The sequence below is a fragment of the Pristiophorus japonicus genome, chromosome 3 (genome assembly GCF_044704955.1).
Source record: "Pristiophorus japonicus isolate sPriJap1 chromosome 3, sPriJap1.hap1, whole genome shotgun sequence".
Taxonomy (NCBI): Eukaryota; Metazoa; Chordata; class Chondrichthyes; family Pristiophoridae; genus Pristiophorus; species Pristiophorus japonicus.
The window spans coordinates 72,968,677-72,986,010 of NC_091979.1; positions in this window are offsets into that span (position 1 = coordinate 72,968,677).

Consider the following 17,334-nt stretch of genomic DNA (forward strand, 5'->3'; position numbering starts at 1 on the left):
GTGTTTATTCACGTAGAACACTTTTAACAGTATCCAGCTTGATCGTTTGTTTTGCATCCAAAACCAAGAGATCTTTGGGATTAAATGTCCCTCTTGTATCCTGATTCCAGACTACAGCATCAGGTTTTTAGTTACACAACCTTTTATGTTGTACTTCATAATAACAATGGAGAGTAATATTTCCTATGGTGTATTCTTCCATTTTAAAATATTTATCAGCTCTATTCTTTCACCATTGACGATCAAGCTGAAATTGGTATGTTCATGGTCAGCTTTTAGCACCAACGTAGGCTGTTCTCTGTGGTCCATAGTTTGGATTTCCAGTGCATCAACGATCATTGGCACCACATCTCAATTTCCAATATTCTGGAGTCAAACACCCACAGCAATATGAAAAGTGAAATCCATAAAGTTGGTTTCCTTGTCCTGGTGATCAGATGTCACGAGTTGACCATTTACCCATGTTCTGACCTACGACCTTAGTGACATCATTGTCAGCATCATCAGCACAAGGAATGCAGCAACTCGATGAGAAGGCCCACCATGTTCATTTGATGCCAACTAGGGATGGGCAATAAAAGCTGCTTTGCCAGCATCGACCACATCCCAAAACAACCCGTGGGTAGCTGCAGCGCATCAGTGGCTTTCTAACCCAGCCACTGCATTTGCATCTGACATCCGGGTTTCACAATCAATTAACGCAAACAGGCATGATGATGGCACGCATGGGTCTATTTCAGCTGAATTATTTAAAAAAGGAACACTGTAAAGATGACAGTTGTAGGATTGTGGAGGTGGGAGAAAGATAGCTAGCAGCATACACAAGAACATAAACAGTTCAATAAGATCATGGCTGATCTTTGACCTCAACTCCACTTTGCTACCCGATCTCCATATCCCTTGATTCCCCTAGAGTCCAAAAATATATCCATCTCAGTCTCCAATATAGTCCATGACTCAGCATCCATATTCCTTTCGGGTAGAGAATTCCAAAGATTCACAACTCTCTGAAGAAATTCCTCCCCCTCTCAGTCTTAAATGGCTGACCCCTTAATCTGAGACTACGCCCCCTAGTTCTAGACTCTCAAGCCAGGGAAACAACCTTTCATCATCTACCCTGTCAATCCCCCTCAGAATCTTGTATGTTTCAGAGTTGTCACTTGCTTTATTGATGTCTCCTTGGACCTCGTGCTGTGAGGTGTACAGGGGGGCCCGCAGGGAGATTTTATTCCCTGTTGATGTGAGGAAGAGGCCAGAAGCACTGGCAAAGAAGGCATAGCTGGCGATAGCAGAAGAAATTCCCAGCAGGTATGTGGTACCACTCTCCAGGATACAATGCAGCAAGCAATTTGAATGACCTCAGGAGGGCAGGAAAGGTGAGTACAAGGGCACATTTAATTACATCCTGATGTGCGTAGCATCCCAAACCCTTCACTCTGCCTTCCCGAGCCCACTCCTGCACATCACTCCTCACAGCAACATACCTTGCAGATGTAACCATCCCTCTCTGTCTTGCACTTCCTCACATCACCATCTGACCATCCACATACACACAGATCAGTGGGACTGTCAAGAGAGATAGTTGTGTTATCACTTGGTGTCTCTCAGATCACTTGTGAGCAAGAGCAGATGGTGGAGAAAGGGACAGCAGTGGAGAGTCCTCAGGATGCTCCAAGCTCTGCTCAGCTGTGATGTGCACACTTGCAAAGAAAATGGAGGAGTCCACCTCGAGCACGAGTGTCTTGATGTTGCAGGCCTTAGCCATGATGTGTTCGTCCATGGAAAGAGTGCCCACCTGCATCAACTAAGTGCATGCTAGCCCTCACCAATGGCTTGCACACTCTGAATGCCAACTTTAAATAGGTTAGATCAAAATCTAGCTTTGGCTGTTCAGTTACCATTGAGCCAAGGCTGACATGTGGAATTGCAAATGTAGGCGGAAAACAAGGACATAGGTGTATTAGAGAAGGATGTGGAACAATTCAAAGAGTTGTTCCTGCCAGAGCCTCATGCATATTGTGCTATTCTGAAGAGGAGTCTCCACTGCTGTCCTTGTTTCCACCATCTACTCTTGCTCACGTGTGATCTGTGGGATGCCAGGTGACAACTGATGTGCAGCAATGTGCTCTCCATCTCATTACTAGCAGGGAAGTGCGGCTGGGCCATGAGAGGGATGATGGCGAAAGGAGACATAGAAGTGGGAACTCGGCTCAAAGTGCTTTCACTTCTCACCCGTTGTACCCCCCACCCCCGGCCCCGTCAGACAGTGCCTCCACATGCTGCCTCATGTCATGATGGCGGAGTCTCACCCTGCACAGGTGAAGGGGGAGCAGTCTTTGGCGGGGCCCTCATGGACTCCAAACCCAGAGGTCGTCGGCCCAAGAGCATCTGAGCAGTCAGAGCAGGGAAGTGTGCAGCCTGTCTCTACCAATGCTGAAGCCACAGAGGTTGTACATCGTTGGAGTTATAGGAAAGGGAACATGAAAGATTAGTAGTAGCACAAGGGTCAGCATATTATGGGTGTGTTAGACACGTTACAATGATAAATTAATGTATAAGTTTTGCTCCACATATAAAATTGTTACTTTACACCACTTTCCAGTCTTGTCCATACTTGCCTGCAGCCTGGCAACTGGAATATTCAGTTCTGATGAATGGTAAGATAAGACTTAAATAGGAGCAATGGATGGCTGTGAAAGGGATGCTTTGTTGATTGCAGGAGTGCTTTATGCTGGGGGTAGGGGGAAAGTGTGTTCAACATATGGGTACAGTGGGGCAACCTAACTACATCTTGCCATGGTGAGTCCACCCCAGGCAGCAATATGCACTGCTGTCAATGCTGTGCTCATCCTGGTCCTCATCTGCGGTCCAAGGTGAAGCAGCATAAGCAGCATCCATGCTAATCTGATACCTGACAGATTGAAAGTGGAGATCAAATGATCAAACCTCCAGAGTAGTGAGAGTGACCTCCAATGTAGTGAAAATCACCTGCAAAGTACTTAAAGCAAACTCTCAAGACAAGTGCTGTGAGCCTTTCATTTAGGTGAAATGCGGAAGTCGGCGGGTTGGAGCTGGCATCCAGAAATGCTGTCAATTTCGGCGCATTTTACTACCTATCCGCTCCAAAATCCACTCATTCATTGATGTTCAAATTCCCCCTCTATTTGTACCCTTGGATCTCTCTTCCTCCACTCTCCTTGGTGTCTTTTGATTGAGTTTATGCTCCCGTTCCATTTTGTTTTCTCCCAAAAGGCATTAACTGCCATTTCTCTGTTTTGAATTGCATCTGCCCATTCCACTAATCTGTATGTCCTCCTGAAGTCTTCATCAATCTGCCTTGCTGTATGTTTGCCAAGTCTCCAACTTTTGTGTCATCAATCACTAGCTGCTTGCTAATTTGATCTTGAATAATCGAATTTTAAGAGTGCGCCCACAACTGACGTTTGATTAATAGTTCCTCCATGTGTCCTTCTTTACATTTTTGAACAGAGGTGTTACATACTCACCAATTCATGCTGCGCAATTTGTATATCTAAAGCGGATTTGAAAAACTGATCGGAGCCTTTGCTCTGTCCTCTCTGACTTCCTGCAACAACATAGGGCGCAAGCTTGTCCATCCTGAGTTCTGCTATTGTTTTTTTTTTCAGATCCAATTCCATTTTTTACTTCTAGAATTGTTCCACATCCTTCTCTCGTACTTTCAGCCTATATTTGCAATTGCAGGTGTCAGCCTTGGCTCAGTGGTCGTGCTCGCACCTTTACAATGGGGCTTGAACCCACAACCTTCTGGCTTAGAGACTTTAGCACCAAAATGTAGGCTAACACTTCAGTGAGTACTGAGGGAGTGTTGTATAAATAGAAGTGGCATCTTTCAGATGAGACGTTAAACTGAGGCCCTGTCAGTTTAGCAAAGACTTTTATATTCAGCCCTCTTTTATAATGAGGGTGTGTGTGGGGGGTGGCAGGGGGTGTAGGTGGACATGGGTGCACTTAATTATTCTTTCTAACTCCTCCTACCAGCCCCAGCAAAGATCTGCTGATTATTTCCCTATTGTGATGCAGTTGAGGAAACGTTTTCCTTTCCCCAGGAAGTATTTCGGAGCCAACGGCTACATCCTAGCACTTACTCCAGAATGCAGTCATCACTGATTTTCACTCCCAATCTCTCTACTGATCTGTGGAACTTTATTTTTTGATGCACTCGCTTTTGTGCCTTACAGATAGCAATACATTCATTTCTGTATTCTTTTCATCTCGTATTTGAAAATTTCCCACTGCTAATCCATCATCCTGCCTGCTAAACTGTCTAACTTAATATGAGTCAAATCTCTTATCTCACTGAACTTTGTCTTTTTCCAATCCATCATGGTTATCTTTGGCTCCATATTATCCTTTTCTATTTGTGTTCTTTCCTTGTTGGGCTAGAAACATGCTGATCCTTGATGCAGTCTTGGAAGCATTATAACGATCAATCCCCACTTTGACCACATATCTTGATCTATCTCAGGATATTTGAAACCACCCAGTATTATTGTCCTGTTATTCTTGCATTTCTCTCTGAACTGGGATGCATGCACAAAGCTCAAACCTCCGGACAGCTTTTTCTTAATGTTCTATGAAGATATGCACAAGATGCCCTTTTCTCATAACATTAAAAAGAGTTGAAATCACCTGGGCACTTTTTCTTTGTACCAGGGAAGACTTGTAATTTTTTTCTGGTGTGAAGTCAGAGTTATGAAAATGCTTCCTATAACTGTGAAGTGAACGCCAAACTCTTGCTTTGTGTGCTCAGCAATCAGAATCAGATCAGCAACACAGAAACTTTCACCTTTATGGGCACCAAAAACCATTTCACATCAACACAAAAGCGATGGTGTAGCAGCAGGCTTTCATGTGTTAGTGCTGCTTTCTGGAGAGATCACACTTTTTGTACATTTTCAGCTGTATACACTTCTTACAATACATCTTTCCTTTTCTGTATCTGCCAAAACCATATCCACTTTCATCCTAGAGCTAGTGAAAGTAACAAAAGGATTTCAGGAAGAAATTCCAAAGATGAGGGGTGACAACTTGGAAGTTCTAAATGATAGAAAGCGAAGCAGTACAGAGATCACTTGTGTAAGAAGTGACTGTCTAACTTGGGTAACTGTTTAGATTTTTTTCAAACATGAATTTTGATTCAAGTGAATATAATTTTAGGAACTCTGATGCATAAGTTAAAGTTAAGGTCTGAACTGGGAAAAAATGCAATGCACATACACAAATGAGAATAATTCTGTGAAGATATTTCCGTCGTTAAGGAGATCGTGTTGCTGAACTGCTTGTGTTATAATATAAATTAAATTATTGTTGTTGTTGTTAAGTTCTGATCAGAGAAAATACTTGGGTTTGAACAAAGCACTGTGTAGTTTCCACGGTGACCAGTCCTGCCGATGACAACGTTTAGTGGAGCAGTTCATTTGAGAGCATAACCGTATAATGCCTGTCTTTAAACTGATAGTTTGTGCTGATGCACTTCTGACATAATGTCCTTCATGGTTTCATGGTCTTTTGACATGTGAAAGAAAAGTATTATAAAATAATCAATATTTAATCATTTTTCCACAGTAGTGGCTGGCTTGAAAATTACATTAAAAAACTGCATTGATTTTCACCCAAATGCCTGCATCCTATAACACAAGGTCAATTCTAATTCCTTCTGAGTGTAAATTCTTAGCTTTGTAAACTATTTATGGATAATAGATTATGTCTTGAGGTTGAAAACACCTACATTTTATATTTATTGAATAAAATAGATTAATGTCGCGGTCTTCTAATCTGCCAGATTTTACTGATTTGTGGCCTATACTTTAAAATTCCAAGAACTCACTATTTTAAAACTCATGAAAATATTGGACTCCTGAGAGATTCCAGTGGTGTAGCATCTTGGTATATCAATGTTTTAATCTGCTGTAGAACCATATCCAGAACATTTACCTTGCCAATTCCTAATGAATTTGTGGTGAGTTTCCTTAAAAATGTAATCAGCTTGCAAACTGTCATGTATCATCAGTGTATTTCTCTCCATCTGCAATCGTTTGTTACTTTCTCTGCTTCCTCAGCCCATCTCGGCTATGTTGCCTTTTCCAGCTTAGGGGATCTCATAGAAACATACGAAATTCTGACGGGATTGGACAGGTTAGATGCAGGAAGAATGTTCCCGATGTTGGGGAAGTCCAGAACCAGGGGTCACAGTCTTAGGATAAGGGGTAGGCCATTTAGGACTGAGATGAGGAGAAACTTCTTCACTCAGATAATTGTGAACCTGTGGAATTCTCCACCACAGAAAGTTATTGAGGCCAGTTGGTCAGATATATTCAAAAGGGAATTAGATGTGGCCCTTACGGCTAAAGGGATCAAGGGGTATGGAGAGAAAGCAGGAATGGGGTACTGAAGTGCATGATCAACCATGATCATATTGAATGGTGGTGCAGGCTCGAAGGGCCGAATGGCCTATTCCTGCACCTATTTTCTATGACCTGCGGAGCTGTTCTCTTGCAGGTCAGGGGGCCACGATGTCCCAGGGCCCGGCGCTTCAGTTCTTATACTTGCCGACCTGCGGAGCTGTTCTCTTGCAGGTCAATGGACTCCTTAAATAAGAAAGGATATACTTGCTTTGGAGGCAGTTCAGAGAAGGTTCACTAGGTTGATTCTGGGGATGAGGGGGTTGACTTATGAGGAAAAGTTGAGTATGTTGGGCCTCTACTCATTATTCTGAGACTGTGACCCCTGATTCTGGACTCTCCAGTCAAGGAAAACATCTACCCTGTAAGAATGTTGTATGTTTCACTGAGATCACCTCTCATTCTTTTAAACTCGAGAGAATATAGGCCTAGTCTACTCAATCTCTCCTCATAGGACAATCCCTGCATCACGGGAATCAGTCTGCGGAACCTTTGTTGCACTCCCTCAATGGCAAGTATATCCTTCCTTACTTGAGGAGTCCATTGATATCTTCCTACAGTCTACAGCTTTCTTCTTCATTATCAGCCATGTGGCCAATTTTTGTATCATTTGCAAACTTCTTAATCATATCCCTTACATTCAAGTCTAAATAATTGATATATACCACAAAAAGCAAGGGACCTAGTACTAAGCTCTGCAGTACCCCACTGGAAACAACTCTCCAGTCACAAAAACACCTTTGCTTCCTGCCTCTGAGCCAATTTTGGATCCAACTTGCCACATTGCCCTGGCTCCCATGGGTTTTTACTTTCGTGTCGAGTCTGCAATGTGGGACCTTATCAAAAGCCTTGCTAAAATCCATATAGACTACATCGAACATACTACCCTCATTGACTCTCCTTGTTACCTCCTCAAAAAATTAAATGAGATTAGTCAGACATGACCTTCCTTTTAACAAATCCATGCTGACTGTCCTTGATTAATCCTTGTCTTTCTAAATGAAGATTTATCCTGTCCCTCAGAATGTTTTCCAATAATTTTCCTATCACCGAGGTTAGGCTGACTGGCCTGTAATTAGTCAGTCTATCTATTTCTTCCTTTTTAAATAACGATACAACTTTAGAAGTCACCCAGTCCTCCAGCACCAAACCTGCAGCCACAGAGGATTGGAAAATAATGGTCAGAGCCTCTGCTATTTCCACTCTTGATTCACTTAACAGCCTGGGATACATTTCATCTGGGCCTGGGGATTTATTCACTTTCAAAGATGCTAAACCCCTTACTACTTCCTCTCTCACTATGTTTATTTCATCTAATATTTCACACTATTCCTCCCTGATTGCAAAGTTTGCATTGTCCCTCTCTTTTGTGTGAAAAACAGACGCAAATCATATCCACATATTGCGCCTCCACACACAGGTTACCTTTATGGTCTCTAATAGGCCGTACTCTTTAGTTATCCTCTTGCTCTTAATGTATTTATAAAACATCTTTGGATTTTCCTTGGTTTTACTTGCCAATATTTTTTCATGCCCTCTGTTTGATTTCCTAAATTCATTTTTAATTTCACTCTGGCATTTTTTATATACCTCTAGGGTTTCTGCAGTATTGAGCACTCAGTCTATGTCATATGCTTCCCTTTTTCTTTATCCTACCCTATATGCCCCTTGACATCAAGGGGGCTCTAGTTTTGTTTGTCCCACCCTTTTTCTTGAAGGGAACATACTTGTTCTGAGCCCTCACTGTCTCCTCCTTGAATGCCTCCCACTGCTCTGACACTAATTAACCTTCAAGTAGCTGTTTCCAGTCCATGTTGGCTAAATCACATGACAGCTTAGTAAAATTGGCTTTCCCCCAATTGAGAACTTTTATTCCAGGTTTATCTTTGAACTTTTCCATTACTGACCGGTCAGCCTGACATCGGTAATGGGTAAAATGATGGAATCAATTATTAAGGATGTCATAGCAGCGCATTTGGAAAGAGGTGACATGATAGGTCCAAGTTAGCATGGATTTGTGAAAGGGAAATCATGCCTGACAAATCTTCTGGAATTTTTTGAGGATGTTTCCTGTAGAGTGGACAAGGGAGAACCAGTTGATGTGGTGTATTTGGACTTTCAGAAGGCTTTCGAAAAGGTTCCACACAAGAGATTAATGTGCAAAGTTAAAGCACATGGGATTGGGGGTAGTGTGCTGACGTGGATTGAGAACTGGTTGTCAGACAGGAAGCAAAGAGTAGGAGTAAATGGGGACTTTTCAGAATGGCAGGCAGTAACTAGTGGGGTACCGCAAGGTTCTGTGCTGGGGCCCCAGCTGTTTACATTGTACATTAACGATTTAGACGAGGGGATTAAATGTAGTATCTCCAAATTTGCGGATGACACTAAGTTGGGTGGCAGTGTGAGCTGCGAGGAGGATGCTATGAGGCTGCAGAGTGACTTGGATAGGTTAGGTGAGTGGGCAAATGCATGGCAGATGAAGTATAATGTGGATAAATGTGAGGTTATCCACTTTGGTGGTAAAAACAGAGAGACAGACTATTAGAAACATAGAAACATAGAAAATAGGTGCAGGAGCAGGCCATTCAGCCCTTCTAGCCTGCACCGCCATTCAATTAGTTCATGGCTGAACATGAAACTTCAGTACCCCCTTCCTGCTTTCTCGCCATAACCCTTGATCCCCCGAGTAGTAAGGACTTCATCTAACTCCCTTTTGAATATATTTAGTGAATTGGCCTCAACTACTTTCTGTGGTAGAGAATTCCACAGGTTCACCACTCTCTGGGTGAAGAAGTTTCTCCTCATCTCGGTCCTAAATGGCTTACCCCTTATCCTCAGATTGTGACCCCTGGTTCTGGACTTCCCCAACATTGGGAACATTCTTCCTGCATCTAACCTGTCTAAACCCGTCAGAATTTTAAACGTTTCTATGAGGTCCCCTCTTATTCTTCTGAACTCCAGTGAATACAAGCCCAGTTGATCCAGTCTTTCTTGATAGGTCAGTCCCGCCATCCCGGGAATCAGTCTGGTGAATCTTCGCTGCACTCCCTCAATAGCAAGGATGTCCTTCCTCAAGTTAGGAGACCAAAACTGTACACAATACTCCAGGTGTGGCCTCACCAAGGCCCTGTACAACTGTAGCAACACCTCCCTGCACCTGTATTCAAATCTCCTCGCTATGAAGGCCAACATGCCATTTGCTTTCTTAACCGCCTGCTGTACCTGCATGCTAACCTACAATGACTGATGTACCGTGACACCCAGGTCTCGTTGCACCTTCCCTTTTCCTAATCTGTCACCATTCAGATAATAGTCTGTCTCTCTGTTTTTACCACCAAAGTGGATAACCTCACATTTATCCACATTATACTTCATCTGCCATGCATTTGCCCACTCACCTAACCTATCCAAGTCACTCTGCAGCCTAATAGCATCCTCCTCGCAGCTCACACTGCCACCCAACTTAGTGTCATCCGCAAATTTGGAGATACTGCATTTAATCCCCTCGTCTAAATCATTAATGTACAATGTAAACAGCTGGGGCCCCAGCACAGAACCTTGCGGCACCCCACTAGTCACTGCCTGCCATTCTGAAAAGTACCCGTTTACTCCTACTCTTTGCTTCCTGTCTGACAACCAGTTCTCAATCCACTTCAGCACACTACCCCCAATCCCATGTGCTTTAACTTTGCACATTAATCTCTTGTGTGGGACCTTGTTGAAAGCCTTCTGAAAGTCCAAATATACCACATCAACTGGTTCTCCTTTGTCCACTTTACTGGAAACATCCTCAAAAAATTCCAGAAGATTTGTCAAGCATGATTTCCCTTTCACAAATCCATGCTGACTTGGACCTATCATGTCACCATTTTCCAGATGCACTGCTATGACATCCTTAATAATTGATTCCATCATTTTACCCACTACTGAGGTCAGGCTGACCGGTCTATAATTCCCTGTTTTCTCTCTCACTTCTTTTTTAAAAAGTGGGGTTACATTGGCTACCCTCCACTCCAGAGGAACTGATCCAGAGTCAATGAAATGTTGGAAAATGACTGTCAATGCATCCGCTATTTCCAAGGCCACCTCCTTAAGTACTCTGGGATGCAGTCCATCAGGCCCTGGGGATTTATCGGCCTTCAATCCCATCAATTTCCCCAACACAATTTCCCGACTAATAAAGATTTCCCTCAGTTCCCCCTCCTTACTAGACCCTCTGACCCCTTTTATATCCGGAAGGTTGTTTGTATCCTTCTTCGTGAATACCGAACCAAAGTACTTGTTCAATTGGTCTGCCATTTCTTTGTTCCCCGTTGTGACTTCCCCTGATTCTGACTGCAGGGGACCTACGTTTGTCTTTACTAACCTTTTTCTCTTTACATACCTGTAGAAACTTTTGCAATCCACCTTAATGTTCACTGCAAGCTTCTTCTCGTACTCCATTTTCCCTGCCCTAATCAAACCCTTTGTCCTCCTCTGCTGAGTTCTAAATTTCTCCCAGTCCCCAGGTTCGCTGCTATTTCTGGCCAATTTGTATGCCACTTCCTTGGCTTTAATACTATCCCTGATTTCCCTAGATAGCCACGGTTGAGCCACCTTCCCTTTTTTATTTTTACGCCAGACAGGAATGTACAATTGTTGTAATTCATCCATGCGGTCTCTAAATGTCTGCCATTGCCCATCCACAGTCAACCCCCTAAGTATCATTTGCCAATCTATCCTAGCCAATTCACGCCTCATACCTTCAAAGTTACCCTTCTTTAAGTTCTGGACCATGGTCTCTGAATTAACTGTTTCATTCTCCATCCTAATGCAGAATTCCACCATATTATGGTCACTCTTCCCCAAGGGGCCTCGCACAATGAGATTGCTAATTAATCCTCTCTCATTACACAACACCCAGTCTAAGATGGCCTCCCCCCTAGTTGGTTCCTCAACATATTGGTCTAGAAAACCATCCCTTATGCACTCCAGGAAATCCTCCTCCACCGTATTGCTTCCAGTTTGGCTAGCCCAATCTATGTGCATATTAAAGTCACCCATTATAACTGCTACACCTTTATTGCATGCACCCCTAATTTCCTGTTTGATGCCCTCCCCAACATCCCTATTACTGTTTGGAGGTCTGTACACAACTCCTACTAACGTTTTTTGCCCTTTGGTATTCTGCAGCTCTACCCATATAGATTCCACATCATCCAAGCTAATGTCTTTCCTAACTATTGCATTAATCTCCTCTTTAACCAACAATGCTACCCCACCTCCTTTTCCTTTTATTCTATCCTTCCTGAATGTTGAATACCCCTGAATGTTGAGTTCCCAGCCCTGATCATCCTGGAGCCACGTCTCCGTAATCCCAATCACATCATATTTATTAACATCTATTTGCACAATTAATTCATCCACCTTATTGCAGATACTCCTTGCATTAAGACACAAAGCCTTCAGGCTTGTTTTTTTAACACCCTTTGTCCTTTTAGAATTTTGCTGTACAGTGGCCCCTTTTGTTCTTTGCCTTGGGTTTCTCTGCCCTCCACTTTTCCTCATCTCCTTTCTGTCTTTTGCTTTTGCCTCCTTTTTGTTTCCCTCTGTCTCCCTGCATTGGTTCCCATCCCCCTGCCATATTAGTTTAAATCCTCCCCAACAGCACTAGCAAACATTCCCCCTAGGACATTGGTTCCGGTCCTGCCCAGGTGCAGACTGTCCGGTTTGTACTGGTCCCACCTCCCCCAGAACCGGTCCCAATGCCCCAGGAATTTGAATCCCTCCCTGCTGCACCACTGCTCAAGCCACGTATTCATCTGCGCTATCCTGCGATTCCTACTCTGACTATCACGTGGCACTGGTAGCAATCCCGAGATTACTACTTTTGAGGTCCTACTTTTTAATTTAGCTCCTAGCTCCTTAAATTCGTTTCGTAGGACCTCATCCCTTTTTTTACCTATGTCGTTGGTACCAATGTGCACCACGACAACTGGCTGTTCTCCCTCCCATTTCAGAATGTCCTGCACCCGCTCCGAGATATCCTTGACCCTTGCACCAGGGAGGCAACATACCATCCTGGAGTCTCGGTCGCGGCTGCAGAAACGCCTATCTATTCCCCTCACCATTGAATCCCCTATCACTATTGCTGTCCCACTCTTTTTCTTGCCCTCCTGTGCAGCAGAGCCAGCCACGGTGCCATGAACTTGGCTGCTGCTGCCCTCCCCTGATGAGTCATCCCCCTCAACAGTACTCAAAACAGTGTATCTGTTTTGCAGGGGGATGACCACAGGGGACCCCTGCACTACCTTCCTTGCACTACTCTTCCTGCTGGTCTTCCATTCCCTAGCTGGCTGTGGACCCTTTCCCTGCGGTAAGACCAACTCACTACACGTGATACTCACGTCATTCTCAGCATCGTGGATGCTCCAGAGCGAATCCACCCTCAGCTCCAACTCCGCAACGTGGACAGTCAGGAGCTGGAGGCGGATACACTTCCTGCACACGTAGTCGTCAGGGACACCGGAAGTGTCCCTGAGTTCCCACATGGTACAGGAGGAGCATAAATATCTGAATGGTGACAGATTAGGAAAAGGGGATGTGCAACGAAACCTGGGTGTCATGGTACATCAGTCATTGAAGGTTGGCATGCAGGTACAGCAGGCGGTTAAGAAAGCAAATGGCATGTTGGCCTTCATAGCGAGGGGATTTGAGTACAGGGGCAGGGAGGTGTTACTACAGTTGTACAGGGCCTTGGTGAGGCCACACCCGGAGTATTGTGTACAGTTTTGGTCTCCTAACTTGAGGAAGGACATTCTTGCTATTGAGGGAGTGCAGTGAAGGTTCACCAGACTGATTCCCGGGATGGCGGGACTGACATATCAAGAAAGACTGGATCAACTGGGCTTGTATTCACTGGAGTTCAGAAGAATGAGAGGGGATCTCATAGAAACATTTAAAATTCTGATTGGTTTAGACAGGTTAGATGCAGGAAGAATGTTCCCAATGTTGGGGAAGTCCAGAACCAGGGGTCACAGTCTAAGGATAAGGGGTAAGCCATTTAGGACCGAGATGAGAAGAAATATCTTCACCCAGAGAGTGGTGAACCTGTGGAATTCTCTACCACAGAAAGTTGTTGCGGCCAATTCACTAAATATATTCAAAAATGAGTTAGATGTAGTCCTTACTACTAGGAGGGTCAAGGGGCATGGCGAGAAAGCAGGAATGGGGTACTGAAGTTGCATGTTCAGCCATGAACTAATTGAATGGCGGTGCAGGCTCGAAGGGCCGAATGGCCTACTCCTGCACCTATTTTCTATGTTTCTATGTTTCTACCCTAAAACTAACTGAATTATGATCACTACCACCAAAATACTCTCCCACTGATGCCCCTTCCACCTGCCCAGCTTCATTCCCTAAAAAAAAGTGCTGAACTGCCCCCTCTTTCATTGGGCTTGCTACATACTGGCTAAAAAAGTTCTCCTGAATACATTATAAGAATGCTGCCCCCTCTATATTTTTCACACTAATTCTATCACAGTTAATATTAGGGTAGTTGCCAACTATTACTGCCCTATTGTTTTTGGACTTCTCAAAAATTTGCCGACATATTTGCTCTTCTATCTCCCTCTGACTGTTTGGGGGCCTATGGTATACTCTCGGCAGTGTGATTGCCCCTTTTTGTTCTTCAGTTCAACCAATATGGCCTCATTTGATGATCCTTCTCACATATCATCCCTCCTCACAGCTTAATAGTTTGTTTAATCAATATTGTGACTCCCCTCTTTTTTTATCTCCCTCTCTATCTCGCTTTAAATCCCTGCAACTCGGAATGTTGAGCTGCCATTCCTGCCCTTCTTTCAGCCATGTTTCTGTAATAGCTATAATATCGTACTCCCACGTGTCTATTTGTGCTCTCAGTTCATCGGCTTTATTCTCTAGACTCTTTGTATTGAAGTATATACCATTTAGCACTGTCAAACTCCCTTGTTGTCTGTTTTCTAGCCTTTGTTTCCTCTACCTTCCAAATCCACTTACGAGTTTTCCGCCTTCCATTTCCAGCTTTGCTTCTGATACGCTCATAAAAAAAGATGAAACTGAGTACTATCAACAATGAGCAAGTGTGACCTTAGCTCCTTTAATAAGACTCCAGAGTGCAGGTACCTTGTGGGTGGCATGCTTATATACAATGCTCCCAAGGGATGCTGGGATCCTTTGGGACTCCAACAGGTAGGCCCTCTGGTGGCGGTGTGATACAGGTTGCAAAGGGTTAAATACATAACATCACTCCCTCGTAAAGTTAATAGTACACTTATTTACAAGGTGAGACGATCTGGGTTTTTTCGCTCCCTTGTCGACCGTCTCGGTACAAATGCAGGTGTGGGTGAGTTGGTTAGTTCTTCACTGGGCTGTTGGGCAGACAGCCTTGCCGGACTGCTGGGGATGTTGACTTCGGCTTCGTTGCCAACCATGATGTCAGTTGCCACTTGTGTGTGTGTGTTGGAGGGTCAAAGTTGGTAGTGACTTCTTAGGGTTGTTCGTAGCTGTTGGTGAACCGCAATTTGATTTGGTTCAAATGTTTTCTGCACATTAGTTCAGTGGCCAATTTGACTTGAAACACCCTACTCCCCTCTTTGGCTATGACCATGCCAGCGAGCCATTTGGGACCATGTCCATAATTAAATATAAACACAGGGTCATTGACCTCAATATCGCATGACAAATTTGCACGGTCATGGTACACACTTTGTTGATGCCTCCTGCCCTCCACGTGATCAGGGTGGACAAGAGAGAGCCTTGTTTTGAGCGCCCTTTTCATGAACAGCTCGGCTGGGGGAACCCCAGTGAGTGAGTGGGGTCTGGTGCGGTAGCTGAGCAGCATTCGGGGCAGTCAGGTCTGCAGGGAGCCTTCCCACACACGTTTCAAGCTTTGCTTGATGGTCTGAACTGCCCATCCTGCCTGGCCGTTGGATGCGGGCTTGAATGGAGCAGATATGACGTGCTTGATCCCGTTGCGAGTCATGAATTCCTTGAATTCAGCACTGGTGAAGCACGGCCCATTGTCGCTGACCAGGACATCAGGCAGGCCGTGCGTGACAAACATGGCTCGTAGGCTTTCAATGGTGGCCGTGGACATGCTTACAGACATTATTGCACATTCAATCCATTTTGAGTAAGCATCCACGACAACCAAGAAATGGGCCCGCACAATCCAAATGGATCCTCGACCACGGTTTGGAGGGCCATGACCACAAACTTAGCGGTGCCTTTCTGGGTGTATTGCTCAGCTGAGAGCAAATGTTGCACTGGTGCACGCATGACTCTAAATCTGAGTCGATGCCGGGCCACCACACATGAGATCTGGCTATGGCTTTCATCATTACAATGCCTGGGTGGATGCTGTGCAGTTCACAAATGAACATATCTCTGCCTTTCTTGGACATAGGCAGAGATTACCCCAAAACAGACAGTCCGCCTGCAGGGACATTTCGTCTTTGCGCCTGTGGAATGGCTGAATCACCTCCTGCATCTCCGCTGGGATGCTAGACCAGCTTCCATGGAGGACATATTTTTTTAACCAAGGACAGTAAAGGATCCTGGCTGGTCCAGGTCCTGATCTGGTGGACTGTAATGGGTGACTTTTCATTTTTGAATGCATCCATTACCATGAGCAAGTCTGCAGGCTGTGCCATTTCCACCCCAGTGGTGGGCAATGGTAGCCGACTGAGAACATCAGCGCAGTTCTCTGTGCATGGTCTGTGGCGGATTACATAGTTGTATGCCGACAGCGTGAGTGCCCATCTTTGGATGTGGGCAGAGGCATTGGTGTTAATCCATTTGCTCTCAGAGAACAGCAATATGAGCGGATTGTGGTCAAACTTGAGGCCAAACAAGTACAGGTGCATTTTTTTTACCCCGTAAATGCACGCCAGAGCCTCTTTTTCAATCAAGCCATAGGCCCTTTTGGTCTTGGACAAACTCCTGGACGCATAAGTGACCGGTTGCAAAATCCCTGATTGGTTTGCTTGTTGTAACACACACCCTACCCCGTATGACAACGCATCGCAAGCTAGCACTAATCGTTTACAAGGGTTATACAGGACAAGGAGTTTGTTTGAACACAACAGATTTCTGGCTTTCTCAAAGGCAGCCTCATGTGAATTTCCCCATACCCAGTCAGCTCCCTTGCGCAGTAGCACATGTAAGGGGTTCTAGCAGGGTGTTTAACCCAGGTAGGAAATTACCGAAATAGTTAAGGAGTCCCAGGAACGACCGCAGCTCCATCATGTTCTGTGGTCTCGGCGCGTTCTTGATGGCCTTCGTCTTGGCGTCGGTAGGTCTGATGCCGTCTGCTGCGATTCTTCTTCCCAATAACTCAATCACCGGCGCCAGGAAAACACATTTCGAGCCTTTCAACCTGAGTCCCACATGATTCAACTGACTAAGAACCTCTTCCAGATTCTTCAAATTGCTCAATGGTGCCCGATCTGTAACCAGTATGTCGTCCTAGAATACCACAGTGCGAGGAACTGCTCTCCTTGTTCTATTGGAAGATTGCCCCGGCCGGCCGAATCCCGAACGGGCATCTGTTATAGAAGAACAGACCTTTGTCATGTTGATGCAGGTGAGGCCTTTTGAAGACTCCTCCAGCTCCTGCGACATGTAGACCGAGGTCAGGTCCAACTTGGTGGACGTCTTCCCTCCAGCCAGTGTCACAAATATGTCGTCTGCCTTGGATACGGATACTGGTCCTGCAGCGAGAAAAGGTTAATCATTACTTTAGAGTCTCCACAAATTCTGACCGTGCCATCTTCAAGTGTAGTGTCTCTGCGCCTTGTTACAAACTCACACGAGGCATGTATATATCAGACATGGTCACTCTTTGACCATCACTTTATTCCCAGGCCCA